Below are 17,558 nucleotides of genomic sequence, written 5' to 3'. Positions count from 1 at the left end.
CACTTTTTCACTCTCACTCTCTCTCTAAAACACTCTAAACCTTAATTTCTTTACTGTCTCTCTTTAGTTCTTGCCTTGAAACCTAAATACTCCCTAATCCATTGATTTCTTCACCATAGTTCCTTGCAGAAAAAGGTAGAGTTTATTGAAAGTTTCATTTTAATCGGTGAGGATCTCATTTTCAACCTTATCAAACTTTCACTCTTGCTCTCTTCCTCTTCTAGTCTTAAGGTAGAGATTCTTCAACATTTGGTATGATTCTTAACTTAGTTATTTGTTCTTTGAAAAAGGTTTAGTGATTTGGAAATTTTGGGTTAAATCTAGTGTTTGATTTTAAAATGTAAAAGATGAATTTTTCAAACAAATTCTTGAAAAAGGTTGTGGGAATGTATAAAATGTTGGGTTGGGTTGGGTTGAAATGTTGGAATTTCCTTACTTAAATGTGATTTTAAAAAGTAAATGAGGTTTTGTTTGAAAATTGATATGGTTGCTTGCACACCAAAATATTCTATTTAAAACCAAGTAAAAACAACTATTCCGTAGAATAACGGTTAAGACCAGGTGTCAATCCACAGGGACTAATGATAAATAATTTAATTTAGAAATTATATTTATTTGCAAATATTTGGAGTGAAAATTAAACTAATTAATTAAACAATTGAATAAACAAAATAAAATAAATATCTTAGGATTTCGAATCCACCACTAAACTCATAATTGAGAGTAATTGTATTCAGTCCTTAGAATATCATTGATGTGGATACTGTGATGTAAGTTGATTAGAAATATATCGTCAAGAAGATTTGTATTTCAAAACCAAAAGGCCACGAATCATTTTCGCTTAGCACAGACCGTCACCACTAAACTACGATTTGATGTATGACCCGTCTTTCCAGGTATGACTCGTCTAACAATTCTAATATACAGTAATGAAAACCATTGTAGAACATGATTTAAATAAAATATTTATTGCACAAAAATATCTAAAAGTTATACAACTGTATCAAAATCAAATTAAAACTAAAAATACTAATACAACTTACCCCAATTATTTGGTAGCTTCATCACTATCCTAAGACAGAAAAATAATTTCACACAGTAATATTTACAAATTAAACACTCCCACTTTCCCTTTCTTTTGATTTTCTTTTTTTCTCTCTTCATCCCTTGTGCCAAAGCCCTCTGCTCTCGTCTGAGCTCCTTCTGCCTCCCCCTTCTCTCTTTCTTCTTTCCTCTTTATTCTTCTTTTATAGGCAAAGTACTTGCAAAAAGAAAATAAATAATAATAATAATAATATAATATTACAATAAAATATATATCTATATATAATTTAAGGGGTGGAGTGATTAGCCACCAACACCTCATTTATTTGCTTGTTTTTATTTATTTATTATTTATTTTCTTTCTTCTTTCTTTCTTTTCTTTTGTTTTGTTACGTTACAGTAATTTACTGTGCACTTTATAATATAATAATATATAAAATATCTAAAATGTATTATTTACATTAATATAAGTATAAACATCTAAAATATATACAAACACACAAAAATCACACAAAGTTATAAATTAATACAAATTAATAAACTAATAAAGTATATACTAGGGGGATTAAATGTGTACATTTAGGCACCGATCACACTCCCCAACTTACACTTTGCAAGTCCTCGAGCAAAGCAAACTAAAAAGAAAAGAAAAGGAAAGAAAATTTATTTGTGCCATTTTCGTAGCAAACACGATCGTATTTCGCATATGCAGCTAGCCTTTGAACCCCTAGGTTACCCCTAGTAGCCGAGTTGTAGTCTCGTGGGGTATAATGAATATACCCACAAAATTCAAAAAAAAAAAAATTAAAACATTTTTTTAAAGAAAATATTCACAACAATAATTGTTAATTTTAATATATTGGCAAACGAATTATCAGAGTTTAGAATACTAGTAATTAGTAAAAATAATTTATCTATCTCTATATTGGTGTGTGTGTAAATTATAGCCAACAAAAATATTATTTAATCTCTTAATGAAAGAAAACCCTAATTCTATCAGAAGCATGTTTTGACTCAAATCTCACAAATATTGCACTCAACAAATGAATTACTAGATACGGTGCAAATTTGTGTACTCTCAATATATGCGAATGGAATTAATATAAACAAATCAAAATATCTTGCATATAAGTGATGAAAGACGCTAGCATGAAAGAACACAATCTCTTCAAAGAATGCTAAATGTTGAAAAATTACACTAACACCTCTATCTGTCATGTTTGTATCTAAATTTTACCAATTTTGGGATCAAGTAGGACGTTATTGGGTTAGTCAAACAAGGTTAGGGATAGGTAATAAAATGGGTAAGAATTGGTATCTCCTTTCTAAGTGTAAGAGAACAGCTAAAATTATTATTTCATAATTTTGACATTCTTTTTCTTCAACAATATATATCAGTGTAGATTCCCTTCCATAATGTTACCTTTTTTTTTCCTTTTTCTTTTTCTTCTTCTTCTTTTTAAACTTTTTTTTTTTTGGTTCTTCTCTATCATCTTCCTTATCAATTCCTTCATTTTTTTGCTCATGAAAACAGTGGCTAGCTATCACCAAGGGTTTATTGAATGAAATGTTTGGAATGTAGGCTCAAATTGGTTTCTAAGGATTTTTGAGAAAGAAATGTTAAAGCTCAAATACTACAAAAATAGCCTAAATCATTTCCCAGAATTTGGTATAATTTTTCAACTTTCATAATTTTTAGAGAGTATAAATGCAAAATGATTTCTCAACATTAAACCAAAGTGAAAAATATGAAACTGAATAACGAAATAGTGCGCTTCCAAATGAATAGTTAAGAGTAATTTAATAACCCTCTAAAAAGAATGATAGGCTCAAAATCTCACATGGTCAAGATGTTCAAGTCTAAATTCAAAAATTAATCGAAGAATATTTAAGCAGGTATGTGCATGTGCAAATCATCCGAATTAATATGAGATTAAAAAATTATTTTTAATCAAAAGACAGTATAATAAACTAAAATATAATTAAATGCTAAGGCAATAAAATTAACAATTAATTGCAAAACTTTTTTTTTTTTTTTAAACACAACACACAACAAAAACAAAACCACACACACCGGCATACGCAAAGAATAAAAAAAAAAATTGTTTTTTCATTTTTAAACACAGCCATACACAAAAATAAATTTTGATTTTTTTTAAACACAACTAAAAATTAAAACACACAAAATAACACAAATCAAAAAACAAATGAATAAATAAATAAAAACACAAAACCCTTTCCCGACTTAGTTGACATTGTCTTCAATGGCACATACCACAAAGGATTGAGAAGAAAAACACAATAAAAAAAAAAATTGGTCTTTTATCATTAGATTCCAAGATGTTTTAGGGCTAAAAATTTTAATTTTCTTTTAAGTAACCCATCTCAGACCAAAGTTTTTTGGTCCTACTCAGCGGTTTCCTTAAAAGGTAAACTCGTTTAATTTTGTCCTGACACACCATACTGAAAACACACAAAATAAAATAAAATAAAACATAATAAACTAATTTTATGTTACCTGAGTGCAACAATTTTACTTATTTCCACTTTTTATGTTTTATCAAAAACTCACTTTTTTTTTTTAACCAGCTAAAACTTGCAAATTAGTGTAAATATACAAAAATTGCAATAAACTAAATTGGAATAAAATAAAATCGGTATAAACCACCAAGAAAAAAAAAACAAATGCACAAAGTAAAAGAAATTGCAATAAATTAAATGTTAGTAGTCAGAAGTTAGTAGTCAGTAGTCTTTATTTATCCTCCAAGTTATATGTCCAACATAGGTAATTGATCTACAAGTTATATGTCCAATATGGGTATCTCATTTTTGTGACACGGTATCAATTTTTATTTATTTATTTATAATTTTTATTTATTTTTGGTTCAAGCTTATATTTCTCCTGCAAAAAGAAATTAAACTCAATTTTTAAAATTATTTATTTATTTATTATTTATAAATAAATCTCTAAATTAAATAATTCTATGTTTAGTCCCTGGTAGGGGTGCCAAAAATTGAATAGCAGTGGCACCAAACAACTACTACATAGAATAGCGGTTACGACTAGATCTCGAGGACTAATAATGAATAATTTAATTTAAATATTAGATTTATTTTCAAATATTTGGAGTGAAAATTAAACTAATTAATTAAACAATTGAATAAACAAAATAAAATAAATATCTTAGGATTTCCAATCCACCACTAACCTCATAATTGAGAATAATTGTATTCAGTCATTAAAATATTATTGATGTGGATACTGTGATATAAGTTGATCAAAAATACATCGTTAAGAAGATTTTTATATTAAAACCAGAAAGTCACGAATCATCTTCGCTTAGCACGGACCGTCACCACTAAACTACGATTTGATGTTTCACCTGTTTTACTAGATATGACTCGTCTAACAATTTTAATATACAGCAGTAAAAAACATTGTATAACATGATTTGAATAAAATATTTATTGTACAAAAATATCTAAAAGTTATACAACTATATCCAAATCAAATTAAAACTAAAAATACTGAATACAATTTGGTCAGGGTTTCATCTCTATCCTAAGACATAAAAATAATTTCACACAGTAATATTTACAAACTAAACACTCCCACTTTCCCTTTCTTTTTATTTTTTTTCTTTCTCTTTTCATGCCTTAGGCGGAAGCCCTTTGCTCTCATCTGATCTCCCTATACCTCTCCTTTCTCTCATTCTTCTTTCCTCTTTCTCCTTTTATTGGCAAAGTACTTGCAAAAAGAAATCAAATAATAATAATATAAATAATATAATATTATAATAAATATATATATATATATAATTGAGGGGTAGGGTGATTAGCCACCGCCACCTCGTTTGTTTGCTTGTTTTTATTTATTTATTATTTTTTATTTCTTTTCTTTCTCTTTGCTTTCTTCTTCCTTTCTTTTCTTTTGTTTTGTTACGTTTTTTTGTAAAGTCCACAGTAATTTACTGTGCAGTTTATAACATAATAATATATAAGATGTCTAAAAAGTATTATTTACATTAATATAGGTATAAACATCTAAAATATATACAGACACACAAGATCTAGGGTTTTGAAGAGTTTTAGAGAAAGAGGAATGAAAAAGTGAACTAAAAAGTCGTCTTCACGGACTGATATACACATAGTCCGCTCGAGCGTAAAAAGTGACGCTCGAGCGCAGAATACACACTTTTAGAAGTTTTGCAGACGAATGACAGCTTGAGCTCAAGATTGGCCGCTCGAGCATCCACCCGCTCAAGCGTAGGAAATGCCGCTCGAGTGTAGAATACACTCTTCCAGTATTTTACAGGTTTGCAAAAATACTGAGAGTTTACAAAGCCCGCTTAAGCGCACAAAGTGATGCTCGAGCGGAGGACCAAAAATCTGAGCAACAAAGGTTTGAAAACCAAGCAACCAACCTATTCCAAACACAACCATGACAACCCAAAGGCTAAACTTAAGAAAGAATAAGGGGAAAAGACATGAACAATATTCTGAAACCATAAAGCCCGAGTCCAAAGTACAAGATGGGTCGGGTCAAAACCGGAATCGCTATAATTCTATTTTTTCCTCCATTGTCTTAATCCTTATTTTCTTAAGCAATTTGACTTTGGGTTGCTTAGACCTCACTTTTAGCTACACAATGTTGCCAATTTAATTACGCAAATTCTACCTTTTTTTTCCTGAATTCAAAATATTTTATTGGGCCTTTTTTAATGAATGGGTCATTAAGTAGAAGTTAAAAACCCTGCTCATCTTCCACATTTTTTCTATCCAGTCTCTTAGTTTTTGTTGCCTTGGTATTATACTTTTAGGCATTGCATGTAGGCTTTTACATCAAAATCAACAAAACACCACCTTCATTGCAGTTAGTTATTTCCATCATCTTCATTAACCTGTATGCATGCTGTTACCATTCATTGTCATCCACAACATTATCTCGCAGTCCTAATCTTTGTTGCCATACAAATCATTGCCACCAACCATCTTTCTATCATTCTTTCTTATATATGTGCGTGTGTGTGTGTGCGTGTGTGTGTACCAAGGAACACCACTGTTAACAAATTTTTCACTTTTTTCTTTCCTTATTTTTTTTTTGCTTTCTTCACCCACTACCTCATGGCCAAGATATTTTTTTCTAGTTGAAAGAATCAATTTAAAAAGGATTTTTCCCAAGTAAACACATTTTATCTCCAGGATTTTTTTCTTCTTCCATGAAACAGAACTTCAGCAAAAGCCACCATTTGTGATAGGAGTAGCTTTCTAAAGGTAGTTGTGGTTTTTGTGGAGTTTGTTTTAGTTCATTGTACTACTATTTTTAGCATTATTCATGAGCTTTGATGAGGGCTGAACTTGTATGTATTTTTCCTTGCAGTTATTTTGAGCAGTATGGTGAGATAATAGGTCTATACCAAAGGTCCCTCTCTCTCTTTCTCTAAAAAATACACACACACACAACACAAACAACATTTTTCATTACAGCTACATATGCACAAGTTTTTATTAACTCATTATTCTTTGAATGTATTGGTAGTTGCTACTCATACAATATCTTATGGGGATGTAAGTTATGTTTATTTTATTTATAGGTATCATTTTACAGGATTCAAGAAGAATACCAGCAACAACAATCACAAGCAAAATTATGTTAGTAGTAAATAGGACATTGGATTCATAAACAATCACGTGTAAATTCGTAGATGTTAGAGGTAAAAACATAGTGGTCAGCATGTTGTAATTGGTTTGCGGTGAATTGTTCATTTAGGCATTACATCAAATAGTTGGTGAGCAGAAGGTATAACAGGCAACAGAAATTCATGGCAAACCACACATGTATCAACATAAACCAAACTCAGAAATAGAGAGGCCAAGACAATTTTCCATCAAGCAAACATAGGATAATATAGAAATTCATCAAGCAAACATAGGATAATGGAAGTAGGAATTGGATTGCACAATTTTCCATCAAATAAACATAGGATAATGTAGAAATTCATGGCAAACCACACATGTATCAGCACAAACCAAACTCAGAAACAGAGAGGCCAAGACAATTTTTCATCAAACAAACATAGGATAATGGAAGTAGGAATTGGATTGCACAACTAATGGAATATAGAAGTTGAAAAATGGCATACCTCGTTGTTTTTTGACCCATATTCAGAACAGTTTGCACTAGCCAACAATTACACCTTTTAAAGTACAAGAGCTTATGGAGGAAACCTTAGGAGACAGTTGAGTTAGCACATGTGGCAACAGCTAAAAGCCAGCTTGTTTGAGAAGCTTCATCTTTCATGAGCTTACCGAAGAAGCCCCAAACGATGCAATCTTGTGAGGCAATCTTCAATAAGGATGAAATTGTTGTTGAAATTGGCTAATTAAACAAAACAATTAAATTCATATTTCATCAGCTAAATTACATAACATGAAACATGATTAATAGAAATACATATGGAACCGAAATATAGAAAACAAGGAATCAAACTGAAGCTTGTGTAATACCACAGTGTCCTTAAAACAGATTAGTCGCTTCACCGTGGGTGCTAGAGGAACATCGACTTCTGTCTCCTAGGTTACGACGGTTTAGACTGGCTAACGCAGAAGCACCTTCTGTTTGCTTTGGTGAACTGACAATGGCAGTACTCTCTCACACAGGAAGAATGTATTATACTAGAAGCAAACTGATTGATATATTCTGGAAGCAAAAACTCTATACCAAAACCAAAGGAGATGGGTCTTCTTTTATACTCCATGTGGGAGAAAGGATGAGTCTCCAGCCATGAAGGCTAGCAACTAATGCCCATGAAGGCTGGCAACTAATGGCCATTACTCCTGCAAAACTATTGGAGTAATGGACCAAAACTGATGGAAAAAAATATCTTAGATATATTTTCTGTATAGACAAGTGTGTATATTTGTAGCAGACTTGGCTAAAAAAATTAGATTGGTGGACCACCAATCCGGCCCAGCCCAAACCTAATCCATTCCAGCAAACCTCAAGCCTTAAGCCCAAGCCCAAACCCAAGTCCTAAGATCCACAATCCACGACCCATGGATCATGGACTACAGACCTGGACCCAAACTTGGACCAATCTAGGCAGGCAGGCGCGCGAGTGTGGCAATTTTGCCATAACCAACTTAGACCATAGTCTTGGCCCAAGCCCATCCTTGAAGCATCCATAACTCCATTCCTTTGAAAAATTTGCATGTCCCAAATGGCTCATACCCTTATTAAAATCTTGAGGTTTAAATACCCATTAAAGCTTTCCTCTATTATCAATGTGAGATTGGTAGTTATACATAATTTCCAAAACCTTATTCATGAGGCCATCTTTATGAGACAATTTCTCATTCAATTCTTAATGGTTTTTGGTCATTCTTTTTGTGGTGTAAAGACCTTGTTACAAAGAATCTAAACCCATTTAATCCCACCTCAACCAATGGTTGGGACCTACTTTAATTTCACATTAAAGGCACCATAAAACTATTTTTTCTAACAATCCCCCACATGAATAAAAATTGACCGAATAAAGAAAACGGACAACATTTACAACAAAGACTCGGAGAGAGAGCACACAACATCAAAAAAGGTAGCTGTTGGCCTTGAACCTTTCGTAGTGAAAGCCTATCGGATTTATTAGCTGACTAGTGAACGCGATGTCTTAAACTGTTCTATCGTTTGTGTAAACTGAGACAATAGACCTCATACAGGAGTTAGTCCAACCATTGTTCTTGTTCTCACTAGTGTGTCTGGTATGACCCTAGAACACTAGTCTGGTTTAGTGAGTGGCTTTAAAGAATTCGGCCTTACCAATTCTTAAAGAAGCGACCCCACTTCGTACTCACATAGGTGACCTATAAAAGGTATCTCATTATACCACGGTTGACTATTCATATCACTTAGGTCATTAAAAGCATTAGCTTAACTTTCCACCCCCACTAGTTATCACTGTACAAAGGAATGGGCAAGAGGGTTTACCTCTTCAGTGATTCACTTGTTACACAAAATTAGGTTATCCCTTTGAACCTAGATCTTGGGATCTCCAGTCAACTAGGTTGGGTTTTCTGTTTCGGTAACAATACTAAAGGCCTTAACCCCATTCCTCTTGATGACGTTTCTACTAACTCTCGAGTTCTGGTTAGCGGATCTGTAATGTTGTCCTTAGACTTTACATAGTCTAGAGAGACAACTTCATTAGAGAGTAGTTGTCGTATGGAATTATGTCTACGACGGATATGTCTAAACTTTCCATTACATATATGACTATGTGGCCATCCAATCGTCGATTGGCTATCACAATGAATACAGATAGCAGGCATAGGCTTCAACTAACATGGAATATCCTCAACGAACTGGAAAGCCATTCAACTTCTTCAGTTGCTTTATACAAAGCCATAAACTCAGATTCCATCGTTGATCTCAATATACACGTTTTCTTGGAAGATTTCCAAGACACAACTGCCTCTTCGAGGGTAAACACATAACCACCAGTGGATTTGGAGTCCTTTATATCAGATATCTAATTAGCGTCACTAGACCCTTCTAGTACTGCTGGGTATCTAGTATAATACAGCCCATAATCTTAGGTGTAGTGTCAATAACCTAACACCCGTATAGTGCCTCTCCAATGAGTGGCATTCGGATTACTCGTGTATCTACTAAGCCTGCTAATAGAGTAGGCTATATTCGATCATGTACAACTCATCAAATACATTAAATTTCCAATGACCCGAGAATATTTTAGCTGAGAGACACTCTCACCATTATTCTTGGTCAAATGTAGACTCACGTCTACCGGTGTCCTAGACACACTTGTATCTGATTTACCAAATTTCTCAAGTATCTTCTCAACATAGTAAGACTGAGAAAGTACAATACCACTAGATGTTCTAGTAATTTTAATACCCAGAATGACATCTACAAGGCCTATATCTTTCATGTCAAACTTAGAATTTAACAATCTCTTGATAGTTCGAATCATTTCATCATTACTACTAACAACAAGTATGTTATCTACGTATAGACACCAAATGACATAACCTTTGTCAGTGTCTTTAACATATGCACTTGTCACACTCATTGATTCTAAATCCATTTGATAACATAGCATTGTCAAACTTCTCATGCCATTGCTTAGGAGCTTGCTTTAAATCATATAATGACTTGATAAGCTTACAGACTTTCTTATTTTTTCCCAGAGCTGAAAACCCCTTGGATTGTTCCATATAGATTTCTTCATCTAGATCTTCATTTAAGAAAGCTGTCTTTACATCCATCTGATGTATCTCCAGACCTTGTAAAGTGGCTATCGCAATCACCGTGCGAATGGATGTAATCCTTGTTACAGGTGAATACGTATCTAAGTAATCCAAGCCTTTTCTCTGCTTGTATCTTTTGATAACTAGCCTAGCTTTATATTTATCAATTGACATATTGGCTTTCATTTTTCTCCTAAAGCTCCACTTACTTCCTAAGGCCTTACTGCCTAGGGTAGATCAACCAACTCCCAAGTATGGTTCTATAAGATGGAGTCAATTTCACTCTTTATTGCTTCTTTCCATAAGGGATTTTCAGGTGAAGTCACAACTTCATGAAAAGTTCGAGGTTCTCCCTCTAACATATAAGTCAAGAAGTTTGGGCCAAAGGACTTACCAGTCCTGGCCCTCTTACTTTTTCTTGGCTTATCTACTTCCTTATCTTGATCCTCTGATTGATCATCCACTTGATCATTTTCAAGTTCTTTCTCATAACTTTGATCCTCTCCTCGGGTTCAGCAAGGAAATACGTCTTCAAAGAAGGACGCATTCCTTGACTCCATTATGGTATTCTTGTGGATATCTGAAACATCAGACTTGTGCACAAGAAACCTATATACACTACTATTCTGTACATAACCAATGAATATACAATCCACGATTTTCGGACCTATCATGTCCCGCTTGGGTGTAGGTACTGCCACTTTTGCAAGACACCCCCACATTCATAGAAAATTATGAGAAGGCTTGCAGCTTTTCCATAATTTATATGAAGTCTTGTCTACTTTCTTCCGAGGGATTCTATTAAGAATGTAATTTGCACAAAGAATTGCTTTCCCCCACATGTTTTGTGGCAATCTAGAACTTATCAACATTGCATTCATCTTCTCCTTTAGCGTCCTATTCTTACGCTCAGTAATTCCATTTGACTGAGGAGAATAAGGCACTATGGTTTGGTGGATAATCCCGGATTGAGCACAAATCTCAATAAACAGTGATTCATACCCACCATCACAATCACTTCTTAAAGCTTTAATCTTGCGGCCAAATTGATTCTCAACTTCATTATTATAAAAAACAAACTTGTCAATAGCCTCATCTTTGCTTTTGAACAAATACACATAACAATATTTAGTGTAATCATCAACAAAAGTGATGAACTACTTATTGCACCACGTGATTGTATAAACTTTAAGTCGCACACATCACTATGCACTAAGTCCAATGGCTTGAACTTCTTTTAATAGAATGAAAAGAAGATCTTGTCAGCTTTGCTTCAACACAAGTTTCACACTTGTGTTTCGGATTAATCTTAAAAGATGGTATGTGATCTAACTTGATCAATCTACGTAAAGATTCAAAGTTCACATTTCCTAGTCTACCATGCCACAAATTGGAAGACTCAAGCATATAAGCAGAATAAGATGTATCTTTATTTATCTTTGGGATAAGAGTCATTACATTGAGTTTAAACATACCCCCCAACATATATCCCTTGCCCACATACGCTCTACTCTTGGCCAGAATGACCTTGTCGGATTCAAAGATCATGCGAAAACCATGTTTGCTAAGAAAAGACCCCGAGACAAGATTCTTACGAATGTCTGGAACATACAGGACTTCATTCAAGGTCAGCTCATTTCCTGAGGTCAACTTCAGGACCACCTTTCCTTTCCTCTCAACAATTGAGGTAGCAAAATTCCCCATAAATAACTTCTCGCCATTTATAACCGGCTCGAAAGTTGTAAACAGCTTCTTCTCAAAGTAGATGTGGTGTGTAGCCCCAGTATCAATCCACCATTCTCTTGAGTTTGAACCCACCATATTCACTTCAGAGACAACGGCAGACAAGTGCATGTCATCCTCATCACGGGAGTGCTCTTGCGTATCTGTCATGTGAGCACAGGGTTTGGTTTTGTATAGTTTCCTCTGCTTGCGACAGTCACTAGTCTAATGCCCCTCGTTACCACAATTGTAGCACTTTCCTAAGAACCGATAAACAGGTTCCTGCAACTTGTATGCCGGCTTCTTTGCAACACTACCTCTTGGCCCCAGCTTTGAGCCCTTGTTCACAGGGGGCTTCTTCCTCACCTTAGAAGATTTGCCATGCTCAATGACATTGGCCTTCACAGATGAGGTACTCCCTCATTTCTTTCTATTATCCTCCTCAATTCGGAGTTAGACAATCAGGTCTTCAACTGATATTTCCTTGCGCTTGTGCTTCAAGTAGTTTTTGAAGTCCTTCTAACCATTGGGAAGTTTCTCCACGATCACAACAACTTGGAATGACTCATTCAAAGGTATCCCTTCAGCATGAATTTTATGTAAGATCACTTGGAACTTTTGGACTTGACTCATCACAGTTTTTGAATCTATCATTTTAAAGTCCAGGAATCGGCCAATGACAAATTTCTTTGCCCCAGCATCCTCAGTCCTATATTTCTTGTCTAGAGATTCCTATAACTCCTTTACTGAGCTCTTGGCACAAAACACATGGTAAAGTGAGTCTGCCAAGCTGTTGAACACATAGTTCCGGCAAAGATAGCCTGTTTGCTTCCATGTGCAAGGGCCATGACCTTTTGCCTGTCTGACTCATTCTCTGCCATGGCTGGAAGATCCTCGCTCAAAACCTTTGCAAGGTTCAGCATGGTCAAGTAGAACAACATCTTTTGTTGCCATCTCTTGAAGTTCACCCCAACAAATTTCTCTAGGCACTCATGGTAACTGAGTGGTCCTCTCGGAACAGTCGGAGTAACACCAGGGTTGACCATAGAGGTCATAGTTGAGGTTGGCAAACCAGTGGTCCCAGGGTTCTTCTCCCCACCAACATTGATAGTAGCAGCAGCATCGGTAACAATTGTCATTTCTGAAAAATACAACAGACTTTTCCAGAAATAAAACTTAACACTAGAAAATCCCACAGTTGAAAATTTAATTCAAAATTAGTCTCACCACTTTACCTAAAATCGAACATGGTCAAGAATGTTCCCAGGAAGACTAGAGTGGTCGCATCGGTCCCACTTAAAACCCGATTAACCTTTTTGACAACACTTTCAAGAGCATGTTGACTCCTAGTTCATGGGAAACAACTTTTAAAATTAAGCTTTTCCAAGGGATGAGACTAGGTTAAAACAAACCAAGGTCCAACACTTACAAGTAATTTAAAAATTGCTAACCAAATTACAAGCAATGAAAAAATTGCTACAACAATACAAGCAAATAAAACTTGCTTTTACAACTTGGTAAACAAAATAAATAAATCTCAAGCAAAAATTGTTTCAAATATAAATAAAAGTAAACCAATCCAAATAGAATGATTATTTGTCTAAAACTCATTTCCTCGCTTAGCTATTTCTGTAAAGAAATTTAGCAGAAAAACACAACAAAAAACAAACCAAATAATCTAAAGAAATTGTAAAAGAATAAATTAATTTAATAGCTAAATTAAATAAAATTAAAAATCTAGACAAGTTATACAATTAAAATTATAACTCCCAAATTTAAATTTACAATTTAATTTACACAATAAACATGTACATAAATGGACAAGTTACAAAACTTTTTATAACTCCAAATGCTTAAATTTTTCCAATGCAATGAACATGTAATAAATTTATAAATTATTCTAGCAATTAACATGCAAATAAGTCTATAATAATTAATATGTAAATAATTCTAGAATAAGAAGCATGTAAATTGACTTAAATCTAGAAAATAAAAACATGTAAATTAATCTAGTATGTAACCATATTGAACATGTTGATTATCACTACAAGAAAATACACTTTTGGCGACTAAAAAATTCGTCGCCAAAAGTACATATTTTTGTCGCCGAAAGTATTTCCCGACTAAATAATTTGGTCGTTGGATTTGTCGGCCATACATAGTCGCCGAAGGAATTAGCCACTAAAATTCATTTAGTCGCCATAAGTAGTACAAAATATCGACTAACGTGTTAGTAGGCAAAAATAACAAGTATTGGCGATGAAAACAATCTTAGTCGCGGATAACAGACATTGCCGACTAAAACGTTAGTCGCCCAAACCGTTCATTAAATATTTTAACTCAACTATTTAGCTACTAATGTTTTTGTCGCTAAAAAATACAACATCTACGGCGGCAATATTCTTAGTCGCTAATAGTGCAACTTCAGCTACTAATGTTTAGTCGCCCATGATTATTTTCTTATGTTTTGGCGACTAAATCTTTAGTCGCCAAAAATTTGTTGGGTTTTAGCTACTAAAATAGGTTGTCGCCATAGCTGTTTTGGAGTTGTTTTGGCTACCAAAAATTTAGTCGCCAAAAGTCTTTTCAGCTTTAGCCACTGCACGTTTAGTCGCCATATCTATTTTCCAGTTTTTTTGGCTACTAAATTATTAGTCGCCATAACTATTTTTATTCGTTTTGGCTACTAAAAATTTAGTCGCCAAAAGATTTTTCTTCTTAACTACAAATTGATTTGTCACCAAAAGTGTCATTTTATATTTTTGTTTTGTTTGTTTAATTTTACTAAATTTCGTCCAAACCTGTATGTATCCACCGCAACCTGTAATACGTATACAACCTGTATGTATCATCTACATGGTTCACTTAGAACCATAAAACCAAAATGAACACCTGCTACATATATTCCAATTACAAATAATAATGTAAACTTATGTACGAACGAACTATATGTATTCCAATTACAAATAATAACATCATATATTCCAAATACGTTACTAAAATTATGTCCTCTATACACAACATTTTTACTATACTATGCATTGTAATGACCATTTCTCCGAAACAGAGGCGCATTTAAACGATACAAAAAGAATCCAAATCCAAAATCCAAATGGACAATCCGCAATGTCAACCACACCCATTCACGAAGTCAGGAAAAGCCCTAAAAATTTGTGTACGAAATAAATGGAAAATGAAAGGACAAAAACATGTCAAACCCTAAAATTAATCGTCAGAGAAGGGGATGGGAGAGACATCGACAACCAGATAGAACCAGATCGACAGAGAGGGAGAGAGACGACAGAAACATACCTGCGATGGTGATGATCGCCGATTTGCAGTGGTGCTGGTGGCGAGTGCCGGTGGCTTGCGATGGTGATGATCGTAGGTGGCAAGCGACGCGTTTGGTAGGGACGGGTTTGGTATGTTGATGTCGGTGTGTGAGAGCGAGACAAAAGAGAACAAAAGACTGTGTGTGCAATATATGTGTACTGGGCGCGAAAATTATTTATTTTCCCTCTAAAAAAAAATTCGAACATTTCGCGACTAAACGACAATTTGTCGCCAAAATTCATGTTTGGCGACAAAAAATTGGTCACCTAAAGATTCCTTTTTGGCTACTAAATTCAAAAATTCGTCGGCAATACTGAATATACAACGACTAACCCAGATTTGGTCGTCAAAAAGTAATCACAAAAATGACCTTTTTTTGGCGACAAAAATGTTTAGTCGCCAAATTAAACCATACGGTGACAAAATGAAATATTGGTAGCCTAAACGGGTAACAAACAGCGACTAAAGGGAAATTTGGTCGCCAATGATACTATATGGCGACGAAAACACTTTAGTAGCTAAAAGGTTTCAATCAATGCCGACCGAAGCCGATATTTAGTCGATGAATGTGGTGTTTTTGGCGACTAAAATTGGTTTGGTCGCAAATTTTAGTCGCCGAACATGCATTTTCTTGTAGTGTATACTAGAAACTAATTAGCATGTCAAATAAAATTTAAACACTTATGAACATACAAATTATATTATAAAATTATAAAATAAAATGACATACAAAGCATGGTAAGAAATTATGAATCACGCTCTCAACATAAAATCATACTACACCAAATAAGTATATAGATTATGCTAGAGATCTAGATATGAAACCATTCTAATCAAACTGAAAAAACCCAGAACAGACCTTTACATATATTAATTGGCAATCATGCAGCAGTGGGCTTACTATGCCACCGTATTCCTAATTATGCACTAATATACAAGAAACAGTGTAGGTTTGGAATATAATTGATTAAGCTAATCATGTATGTATCAAACAAACAGTAGCCGTATATATAAAGTCAATGAATTATCTAATCAAGACTAGCATGTACATAAAACAAACACCTAACCGACAATTATTTATTTATTTAAATAAATTTAATCATGCACAACAAATTTGAATTCAGTTATTTAACTATTTATGTTTTTTTTCCAAATTAAAAGAAAAAAATTAACAAAGGGCACCAAACAGTGTAATCACCAAAGGACAATCAAAATTTGTACTCAAGAATAACAAGGTGAGACAGGTGATTGAATCTATAAAGCAAATTAATTTTTAATCAAATTCATATATGACAAAGAGTGCTTTCTTGGAATTATAATCAAAGATGTGGAAGAAGCAAAGGGGACAGGCTACAGGCTTGGTGGCACAGTAGCATGAATATGAATATGTTCAGCCTAATTCATGGAAATAGTGAACAATCCTATAACAGTGTACCAACCGGAAAAAATAACTAGTCCAATTTTCATGAAAATTAATAATTTGTTTTAAGATTGTTGTTGAAATTAGCTAATTAAATAAAACAATTAAATTCATATTTTATCAGTTAAATTACATAACATATAACATGATTTACAAAAATACATATGGAACTGAAATATAGAAAACAAAGAATTAAACTGAAACCTGTGTGGCACCACAGTGTCCTTAAAATATATTAGCCGTCTCACTGTAGGTGCTATAGAAATGTCGACTTTTGTCTCTCATGATACGACAGTTTAGACCGGCTAACGCAGAAGCACTTTCTGTTAGTTTTGGCAAACTGACAATGGCAATACTCTCTCACACAAGAAGAATATATTATAGGAGAAGCAAACTGACTGATATATTCTGGAAGCAAAAACTCTGTATCAGAACCAAGGGAGATGGGTCTCCTTTTATACACCATGGAGGAGAGGGGATGAGCCTCCAGCCATGAAAGGTAGCAACTAATGCCCATGAAGGCCGGCAACTAATGGCCATTACTCCTGCAAAACTGTTAGAGAATGGACCAAAATTGATGGGAAAAAATATCTGAGATATATTTTCTGTATACACAAGTGTGTAATGGCCATTACTCCTGCAAAACTGCTGGAGAATGGACCAAAATTAATGGGAAAAAATATCTGAGATATATTTTCTGTATACACAAATGTGTATATCTATAGCAGACTTGGCAAAAAAAAATTAGGTTTGTGGACCACCAATCCGGCACAGC

General features: G+C 34.0%; 1 long non-coding RNA gene across 1 annotated transcript; it reads right to left on the bottom strand.

Annotated features, from left to right (window-relative positions):
* Nucleotides 1-949: 949 nt before the first annotated feature.
* On the bottom strand, nucleotides 950-7,505 carry LOC145807675 (uncharacterized). Its single transcript, XR_014350949.1, has 2 exons — nucleotides 7,188-7,505; nucleotides 950-1,261 (listed from the first exon to the last, which is right to left on the bottom strand). It is a non-coding gene; the product is annotated as an uncharacterized LOC145807675 (long non-coding RNA).
* Between the last annotated feature and the right edge of the window lie 10,053 nt (nucleotides 7,506-17,558).

This window comes from Camellia sinensis, chromosome 14 (assembly GCF_055761805.1).
Source record: "Camellia sinensis isolate YWXY chromosome 14, ASM5576180v1, whole genome shotgun sequence".
Lineage (NCBI taxonomy): Eukaryota > Viridiplantae > Streptophyta > Magnoliopsida > Ericales > Theaceae > Camellia > Camellia sinensis.
Note: the sequence above shows the minus strand (reverse complement) of the source record. Positions and strands in the feature narration are given on the sequence as shown.